Consider the following 9,279-nt stretch of genomic DNA (forward strand, 5'->3'; position numbering starts at 1 on the left):
TCTTGGTTAATTCCGTAAGCGGAGCCACTAAGGAAGAAAAATTTGGGATGAACCTGCAATAATAATTTGAGAATCCAAGGGATCGCTGTTCTGCTTTAAGAGTGGTTGGTTGTGGCCAATCCAGAACTGCTTTGACCTCGGCGGGATTCATGGTGAGGCCGGTGTCAGAAATGATGTATCCTAGAAAAATGGTAGAAGTTTGATGAAAATGACATTTCTCAAGTTTCACAAAAAGTCTGTTCTCGTGTAAGCGAAGGAGCACTTGTTTCACATTGACATGTTCTTGTATGGATTTCGAAAAGATTAAGATGTCATTGAGATAAATGATTACAAAGGAGTTGAGAAGGTCCCTAAAAACTTAATTGACGAAATCTTGAAACACGGCTGGGGCATTGCACAGGAAGGCATGACCAGGTACTCATAATGTCCATCTCTGGTGTTGAAAGTAGTTTTCCATTCGTCACCCTGACAAGATTGTAGACACCTCGTAAATCAAATTTAAAGAAGATATTAGATTGTAATCGATCAAAAAGTTCAGAAATAACGGGTAATGGATAGCGATTTTTTTACGATGATTTTGTTGAGGCCCCGGTAGTCTATGCAAGGGCGTAAGACTCCATCCTTCTTCACGAAGAAAAACCCAGCGCCCGCAGGACAGGTGGACTTGCGTATAAATCCCTTCTGTAAATTTTCCATACTATATTCCTTTATTGCCTTGGTTTCGGGCATAGACAACAGGTAAGATGTTCCCGTGGGTGGTGTAGTGCCTGGAAGCAGATCAATGGGACAATCGAACGGACGATGTGGAGGGAGGACCTCAGATTTGACCTTATCGAACACGTCCCGGAACTCGGCATACTCCTCTGGCAATTGTACCCTTTCCTTTTCCTCGGACATGGTGGTACCCCCAATACTACTTGCTTCTAAGATGCAGTTCTTATTGCAGAAAGAGCTCCATTGAATGGGTTCTTTGTTGAGCCAATCCACCCGAGGGTTATGGATCTGCAACCAGGGAAGGCCGAGGATCACGCTAATGAATGGAGTGTGAATAAAGTTGAGTTGAATCTTTTCCAGGTGTTTATTCTCAATTTTGAGATGAAGTATCTCTGTCTCCAGGGAGATAAAAGCCGGCTGAAGAGGTCTTCTTTCTATGGCTTCAAAAGCAATGGGCTTTCTTCTGCGCCTGATAGGAACCAGATGGTGTTCTGAGAATGCTTGATCTATGAAGTTTCCTCCCAAACCTGAGTCAAGGAAAGCAAGCGTAGATTCTTGGAAGCCCTCCCCAAAAGAGTGATGGGGATAAGAATGCGAGAAGGGTTGTCAGCAAAAATGGGGGAAAGAGAAAGCGTTCTCAATGAGACTCCCCCAGGTCTCATGGGAACTTTGCGTTTCCTGACTTTCGGGGACAAAAATAGGCAAAATGTCCAGAAGTACCGCACTAAAGGCATAAACCGGCATTCTTGCATCGTAACTTCTCTGTTTTGTAAAGACTAGTACCCCCTAATTGCATAGGTTTGGAAGTATCCGGGAGCGGAGGCTCAGGCTCACCTGACCGGGAGTGATCCGGGATGGAGTGAGACGATGATGAACCCTCTCTGATCTTCTTTCCTGAAGGCTATGATCCACCTTAATGCAAACGGCGATTACTTCTTCCAAATCAGTGGGGCGGTCGTAGGTTGCCAGCTCATCCTTCAAAGCTTTGGATAGACCCTGCCAAAAGGCTGCAGACAGGGCCTCATCGTTCCAATCGGTCTCTGCAGCTATAGTCCTAAACTCGAGTGCGTATCTAGCTTTCGGTCTAACTGGTGGGCTATTCCGGGACTAACAGGCGATTCCGTTGAGAGACATGAAATAGTGCAGAGGCAGCAGATACCTTATGGCTGGGTGTATCGAACACCTGCCGGAACTCCCTGGTGAAAGCTCCGATACTGTGTGTGAGGTCGGATCTTCGTTCCCAGATAGGAGGCCCAGGCAAGAGCATTATCTATAAGAAGAGAAACAATATACGCCACTTTGGCACGGGGTGCAGTGAAGCGGGACGGATTCATTTTGAATTGAATAAAGCACTGATTAAGGAATCCCCGGCATTCGTGAGGGTGTGACCCCATAGCGGTTAGGAGCAGGTAACTGAGGTTCTTGGGAAGAATGAGCTAGAGACATGAAGTTCTCCTGAAGGGAGCGCATACTTTGATCACTAGTCACTAATGTTTCCTCAATACTGGACAGGTAGCTTGCGTGTGTGCTCAGGACTCTTCCTACATCAGCGGGGTCGAAGTTTGTGAGGCTGAGCATACGTGTAGCTCACCACAAATGAAGTGCGACCGTGGTGCTGAGGTAGGGAATTGAGTAACGCCAACCCACAGCCACGCAGGCGCGCCTGGGATGTATAAGACTGAATCTGGCCTTGTTGAATTGATATATAAGTATGTTCCTGATGTTGAAACCCTGTGTATAAGACTGAATCTGGCCTTGTTGAATTGATATATAAGTTAGTATGTTTGAATGTAAAAAGTATTTTTTTTTTTTTCCCTTTCCTCTTAACTCTGTGCTGTTAATTGAACAAATGGAACAAGGTGACTGATTGGGGAGGGGGAGGGTCATGTGACCTTTTTTTGTGTATAATACTAACAGCTCAGCTGCATAGGGCAGGAACTGCATTAGGCAGTGAGGCATTTAAAGTGAGGTTTTTAAGTGATACAGTTAGACTACAGTTTGACTAGAGGTGACTGGGGACTGCTTCTTTCTGCAAACTCTTTAACTCAAGACAACAAATGGTAAGCTATTCAGATCACACTATGATCCCATGCTTGTTAGCCTGCATAGTTTAACCCCCCACCCCTTTACAACTTCTTTCACTGCAGCCTCTCCCAAAACTGACTGCACAAAACACTGAAACCCTGAATTGACCCTAGCATTGCAATGCAGCAAAACACACGACAAGGTACAGGTTCACCCCTGCTGTTTAGTCTGCACACACTCACTCTGCTCATAACAGCTCCATGCAACACTGCCTACCTCTGGCATCATGAACCTGCTATGTCTTCTAACTTTTTTCTTTCTCCTGGCCTCATGGAGATGTTACTCCCTCTATCCACTACAAACTCCTCCATCCTGGCCCGCACCCAACATCACCATACACCCTGGACTACTCAAAAGCCTTGCACTATCTACTGAATGTTGGTGGAGAACGCTAAAAACCAGCACACCAACCACTGCTCACTCTAATGGAAAACACCACAAATCTACAACTTGTAAACAACTACCCAAATTTCTTCTCATACTATTACTCTCTCTAGCAGGTGATATTGAAACTAACCCAGGTCCTCCCATTTCAGCTCTGTCCCATGCCCCTGAGAATTCCACCTTTAAATTCCAAAAAGGGCTATCTGTCGCCCATATAAACATCCGGAGCCTGCTGCCCAAACTAGACGAACTAAGGGCATGGTGCCTTATGCATAAACCCAAAGCCATCGTTCTTACAGAAACATTGCTATCCTCTAAAACCCCTGATGCAAATATCGCCATTCAGGGATACTCCATTTTTAGGAGAGATAGGTCAAAGAGAGGAGGAGGGGTGTTATTTTATATTGCAGACACCTTACAATTTACACTGCTACATTGCCCACCAAGTCCACCCTCTTTTGAAACTCTAGTTGGCAAAATCTGCCTCCCCTTTTCTAAGCCCATCTTGCTTGCTGGCATCTACCGCCCCCCTAAAGCCCTTCTACAATCCCTGACTGATATCACCCAATTTCTTGCCTCCATTTCCTCTCTGAATGAGAAGAGTGAGCTGCTAGTTCTTGGGGATTTCAACTTCAATTGGCTTGACCCTAAAAACCACAAAATCCAGATACAACTCAAGTCACTTAACCTATCGCAACTCATTTCCCAACCCACACGAATAAACCTGAAGTCGCATAACCATTCCTTGCTAGACTGGATTCTCTCCTCAAACCCCAGCAGAATCCAATCCTCTGGCATCCTTCCTGACATTTTCAGTGACCATGCAATAGTGTACTGTGTAAGGAAAATTAAACCGCCCCATTCAAGCCCCAAAGTTCTCCTCACTAGAACATTTAAAAACTTTAACCCACAACAGTTTCTGGATGACCTTACCAACTGCCCATGGCACAGAATCGATTTAATTCCCGACCCTGATTCTGCGCTCGACTATTTCCAATCCGAGTTCTTAAAACTCTGCGATACCCATGCTCCACTACGCAAAATAAGGGTACGGGGGGCCCACCTTCCATGGGTTACACCTGACCTTATAGCACTCTACCAGTTCAGGGATGCCTTGTGGAAAAGCTACAAAGTAACTGGCACTACCAAGGATCTCAATCACTACAGATGCCTGCGGAACGTGTGCACAAGGCAAACAAGGCATGCAAAAGCACAATATTACTCTGACAATCTCCTCCAGAATACATCAAACCCAGCTAATTTCTGGAAGGTTATCAACAATATATTCCAGCCTCCTAACCATCAACAACCAAGTAATATCACTAAGGGGGATATTACTCTGACAAACCCCACTGACATTGCAAATGCATTCAATGATTACTTTGTGGGGTGTGCCACTAACTTATTAGCGAAACGCAGCACAAACCCCAAACCTGAATCTCATCCTGGGAGTACCCCTATAGTCCCACCCCCTCCCAACACTGCCCACAATTTTCAATTTAGCCCAGTATCTGAAGAGGAGATTACACAAGCGCTCCTCAAACTAAAACTAAGCAGCCAATGTGGACCCGACTTACTACAATCTAGGTTCCTACGACTTGGTGCCCCAGCCATTGCCAAACCAATTGCGTCCATAGTCAACTCTATCCTGTCTGCAGGCCATATCCCTAAGACCTGGAAAACTGCCAGAGTTGTCCCAATCTTCAAAAGTGGGGACAAAAACACTGTCTCAAACTACAGGCCAATCTCACTTCTCCCAATTCTATCCAAAGTTATGGAAAAATGTGTCCACTCCCAATTAAGCGAGTTCTACACCAAGACAAATTTCCCTAGCCAATTCCAGTCTGGGTTTCGTCCCAAACACTCCACCGTAACTACCCTGCTAAAAGTTTGCAATGAAATCCAGTGTGGAATGGAACGGGGACAACTCACTGGTGCAGTATTCCTAGATTTTGCAAAGGCTTTTGACACAGTTGATCATGCTATCCTGCTTAACAAACTCCAGAGCTCTGGAATAGGGAAACATGCTTTAAACTGGTTTCAGTCCTACCTATCAGGAAGATCCCAACATGTGTCCATCTCAGGCTCTAACTCCAACCCCCTGGATATCACCTGTGGTGTCCCGCAAGGCTCTGTTCTGGGGCCCCTACTCTTCTCAGTGTTCATTAATGATCTTCCCACAGCTTGTAAGGAAGCCTCAATACACATGTATGCAGATGACACAATCCTGTATGCACACAGCCATAGCCTCTCTGACCTTCAACACATACTTCAGTCTGACTTTTTGAGACTTGAAAACTGGATTTCCCAAAACAAACTGTTTTTAAACACTGACAAGACTGTAACAATGGTATTTGGGACCAAGACTAAATTTGTAAAGCTTCCAGTGACTGAGCTCCTGATTAGAACCAACGCTAAAACCACCCTAACACCTGTCACTAGTTTTAAATACCTGGGCTTATGGTTTGACTCCCACTTAACATTCGGGATGCACATTGATACCCTGACAACCAAGACCTATGCCAAACTAGGGGTACTTTACAGGAACAAATCCTCCCTAAGTCTCCTGGTCAGAAAGCGTATTGCACAGCAGATGCTAATGCCAATTATTGACTATGGAGACATAGTATATGGCTCGGCTCCTCAAACCCACCTTAGCAAACTTGACACCCTCTACAATTCAATTTGTCGTTTTGTTCTCCAATGCAACTACAACACACATCACTGCGAAATGCTCAAAGAACTAGATTGGTCATCACTAGAGTCTAGGCGCAAAGTTCACCTTTCCTGTCTCACCCTCAAATACTTTCTGGGCAAGCTACCCAGCTACCTGAACAAGCTCCTCACCCCTACCACATGCAGTACCTATCACCTGAGATCAGACTCCAAAAGACTATTCATGGTCCGAAGACTCAACAAAGTATCCGGACGTTCCTCCTTCTCCTTCCGTGCACCCCAAAACTGGAACAATACCAGAGACTCTCATATCCACCACCAGCTTAAGTTCTTTCAAATCTAAGGCTGTCTCACACTTTAATCTGGTCTGTAACTGTTTCATACGCTCATAATATATATTTTCTTTAACTGTGCATGCAATGTCTTGTATATAAATGTATACCTTGTTCATTTATGTAACTGTATTTGTAACCATGTATTATTTGTTTTACTCTGTGCCCAGGACATACTTGAAAACGAGAGGTAACTCTCAATGTATTACTTCCTGGTAAAATATTTTATAAATAAATAAATAAATAAGATTGGTTGTGCAAGCCAGGTCAGGATTATAGATGTGAGAGTAGTAGAGGGCACTTGCCGAATCAGGAGAGGAGAGTTGCGTATCGTCGGGGTACGTAGCCAAGTTCAGGATTGGAGAGTAGTGGATTGTCGGAGTACTAGCCGAGTGCCAGAGCAGGAGGCGGAGCCAGAACCCGTGGCTAGGCAGGCAGACCGTGCAAGATCCGCGCGCGTGTGGTAGGGCTGTGAGACTGCGCTTCCTGCGTTTCTGTCACAGCAGCAGGTTCGAGGTGAGAGACGGTCTCCAGCCGCCAGGATGGCGAATCCTCACACTAATGCTGTGGGTAACCTGTTGGCTCGCAGGGCCTGAGCATCTGCCATGAAGAGCCTGGGGATATATATCTCCTCTTACCAGATGCAGCGACTCCACCTGGGAGGGATCACAGCAGAGTGGGAGTTGTTCCTCCCAGGACACCAATATAATGATATATTCACTGGATGTACAGTAATAAACACCTTTACTAATGATACTCAGAGACCTTATATTCATACACATCACATACTCCTTCCTACTAGAGATACAACTATCCAAAGCATCTCACAGGACGCGACCCCTCCACCGTGTGTCCCACACCATGTCCAATGTCCCACACCCCAAACCCCAGTGTGTGGTGACCAAGCGGCCACTATGGAAAGAATGTATATAGTTGGTGCACTTGATGTATGTGATTACCTGCCGAGCGCTCCTGTGCTCGGACTCGCAGACAACTTCGCAAAGGCTCCGCCAACACATGATACCTTCTGCGACGTCCTTCCAGGCGATCCCACCCGGGTATAGGTCTGTCTCTGAGGAGGCTTGCTCCCAAGCCTCTTTTAGGGAAGTACAGCGTCCGCTGTGTCCCTGTATATACACACTATTGGGACAGGGTCCCTATTCTAGGGCCTGTCCCTACAACAAACACAGCTGTAGTGACTCGGGACCTACCTAGGGCCTAGGGGGTGTCTCTGGCCTAGTGTAGAGGCTACTTGCCTCTCTACACATACAGCTCCTACCCCCTTCCCTTCCTGGTCCTGACTGCCTAGCGTGCTCCCCTGCGCAACCTTCTATATACTTCCTGCAAGGATCCTAACACCCTATTGGCTCCCTGGCATCAGGTGGTCTGCCCTCATACTCATGTGACTTGTTGCCCCCTGCTCTAGTTTGCTCTGACTCCCTGCGCATGCACGAGCTCTCCAAAGCGCCGTCGCATACCATGCTTACTGCGCATGCGTGAACCTCAAAATGGCGGCGCTCTGAACACTCAGGCCGCCGCGGAGCCTCCTAAGTACCGAGCGCTCCCTGCACTTGCTGGCAACCTGCCTAACACCCCCACTGAAGTAGAGGCAAGGGCAGGCCCTGGGGGACCTGGCTACACATATTTCAACAGAGGTACATCTTGGACCAAATGGGATTTCTCATAATTAGGTATTTCTTTTTTTATGTTTTATCCCATCATCACGTCAATGACCCTATATAAAAACCCTAAACATGACCCTATTTAAAAACCCTAAACATGACCCTATCTGATCTCTCCCTCCCTCTCCTTCTCTCCTTGCTCTCTCCCCTACACCACCTCTCCCTCCCCTCCCTCCCACTTCTCTCCCCCACTCCTCCTCTCCTTGCTTTCCCCTCCCCCCCACTCCTTCTCTTCATACTCTCCCTTCCCCATACTCCTCTCCCTGCACTGCCTCCGACTCCTACTCTCCCTCCCACCCCCTCCTCTCTTTGCTCTCCCTCCCACCCCTCCTCTCTTTGCTCTCTCTCCCACCCCTCCTCTCTTTGCTCTCCTTCCTCATCTCCCTCCCCTATCACTTCTCCTCTCCCTCCCCTCCCTTCCACTCCTCCTCTCCCTCCCACTCCTCCCGTCTCTGCTCTCTACCCCCACGTCTCCTCTCCTTACTCTCCTCTCCCGCACTCCTCTTCTCCCTGCTCTCCCTCACACTCCTCCTCTCCCTGTTCTCCCTCCCCCACTCCTCCACTCTTCCTCCCCTGCTCTCCCTCCCACTTCTCCTCTCCCTCCCACTCCTCCTCTGCCAGCTCTCTCTCCCACTCCTCCTCTCCCTAACACTCCTCTCCCTGCTCTCCCTCACACTCCTCCTCTCCCTCCCTCTCCTCTCTCTCCCACTCCCTCCCTCCTACCTCTCCCTCACCTCCCACTCCTCCTTTCCCTCCCCTCCCTCCCACTCCTCCTCCAGTTTCTGCTCTCTCCCCTCACGCCTCCTATCCTTGCTCTCTCTTCCCCCCCCCCCCCACTGCTGCTCTCCTTGCTCTCCACTCCCTGCTCTCCCCCCACTCCTCTGATTGGTCACTCTCTTTCAGATCGATGGGTTAAACTCTTGGGTGACTCAGAACATTAAGAAGAAAGAATGTGTGAGTTTCCTTCCGGGGGTCGCTGCTTCTTCCAGCAGGTGGTGAGTAACACTGATATAAAAGGGCTTATAGTTTACACGTCTAAGGTGTGTGTGTGTGTGTGTGTGTGTGTGCAGGTGTGTGTGTGTGTGTGTGTGTGTGTGCAGGTGTCTGTCCTCTCACTGTGCCAGGTGTCTCTCCTCTCACTGTGCCAGGTGTCTCTCCTCTCACTGTGCCAGGTGTCTCTCCTCTCACTGCGCCAGGTGTCTGTCCTCTCACTGTGCCAGGTGTCTGTCCTCTCACTGCGCCAGGTGTCTCTTCTCTCACTGCGCCAGGTGTCTCTCCTCTCACTGCGCCAGGTGTCTCTCCTCTCACTGCGCCAGGTGTCTGTCCTCTCACTGCGCCAGGTGTCTCTCCTCTCACTGTGCCAGGTGTCTGTCATCTCACTGTGCCAGGTGTCTCTCCTCTCACTG

General features: G+C 48.0%; 1 long non-coding RNA gene across 1 annotated transcript in view; it reads left to right on the forward strand.

Moving 5' to 3' along the window:
* Positions 1 to 8,863, forward strand: part of LOC142485093 (uncharacterized) — a 52,205-nt gene extending 43,342 nt beyond the window's left edge. Inside the window, exon 3 of the long non-coding RNA XR_012798358.1 lies at positions 8,777 to 8,863. This is a non-coding gene — a long non-coding RNA (uncharacterized LOC142485093). The remainder of the gene's footprint in view (positions 1 to 8,776) is intronic.
* Positions 8,864 to 9,279: the final 416 nt, after the last annotated feature.

The sequence above is a fragment of the Ascaphus truei genome, unplaced genomic scaffold (genome assembly GCF_040206685.1).
Source record: "Ascaphus truei isolate aAscTru1 unplaced genomic scaffold, aAscTru1.hap1 HAP1_SCAFFOLD_535, whole genome shotgun sequence".
Taxonomy (NCBI): Eukaryota; Metazoa; Chordata; class Amphibia; order Anura; family Ascaphidae; genus Ascaphus; species Ascaphus truei.